Source organism: Penaeus monodon, chromosome 25, assembly GCF_015228065.2.
Source record: "Penaeus monodon isolate SGIC_2016 chromosome 25, NSTDA_Pmon_1, whole genome shotgun sequence".
Lineage (NCBI taxonomy): Eukaryota > Metazoa > Arthropoda > Malacostraca > Decapoda > Penaeidae > Penaeus > Penaeus monodon.
The window spans coordinates 19199452-19200275 of NC_051410.1; the positions used below are offsets into that span (position 1 = coordinate 19199452).

At 48.4% G+C, this 824-nt stretch overlaps 1 protein-coding gene across 1 annotated transcript in view; it reads right to left on the reverse strand.

The window, feature by feature from the left end:
* LOC119589104 overlaps positions 1-824 on the reverse strand; it is a 16188-nt gene that overhangs the window by 12545 nt on the left and 2819 nt on the right. The window lies entirely within an intron of this gene.

Genomic DNA, 824 nt, shown 5'->3' on the forward strand with positions numbered 1-824 from the left:
CCCTGACATGTCTAAGCCGTTAGAAAATTGCTGTAACCGTCAGTTTTGAATATATAATATGATTAAAAATAAATAGAAAAAATAGATACACTGGTAGGGTTTTTCTTTTTTAATATTATATAGGAATCACTAATTAAAACTTCTATTAATATCACAAGCACAAAGCACACAAGCAAATCTCGGCCTTAGAGTCGTTCCGCATAGAACACAATATCTAATCACCTGCAATCAACAGATCTTCGCCCGTCGCCCTTTATCTCTCTCTCTCTCGTTCCACCGCAGAAAATTATCTCCATTGGACTGCCTTCTTCTGTGTGTCTACATCATCACCACAGCGAGGTTTCCGAGCGTCTTTTACACGTTAAAACGACGCAAGATGAGAGACAACGCAAGCACACTCACCCAGAACGTCATGTCACACACCGCCTGCCTGCGCCACCCGAGCCACCACGTGTTTGTCTCCCCTGTAACAGCCGCTCTACTAACTTCACTTATCACTGGCGAGTTCTACATGCCCGCGGTCTCTCTCACATCGGTGCCATCACTCCCCCTCATCACCCACGGGACGGAACACGATCGACATGCGCATCACAAATCCCCGCTCGTTCGCAAAGTGTCCGCATCCTTCGTGTGACTCATACAAACGGACTCCCTTCACGCTGATGAATGAACCATGGCTGCTTCCCCGACGCTTCCTCGCCTCCCACTGCCTAGCCTTCCCTCACAGCATGGCCAGGAGAACGTGAGTGACCCAGGGAGGGTGTCGGCAATTTCATCGACGCTGCCGGAAATTGCTGGGTACAAGAGCTACCTCTGATATTGGT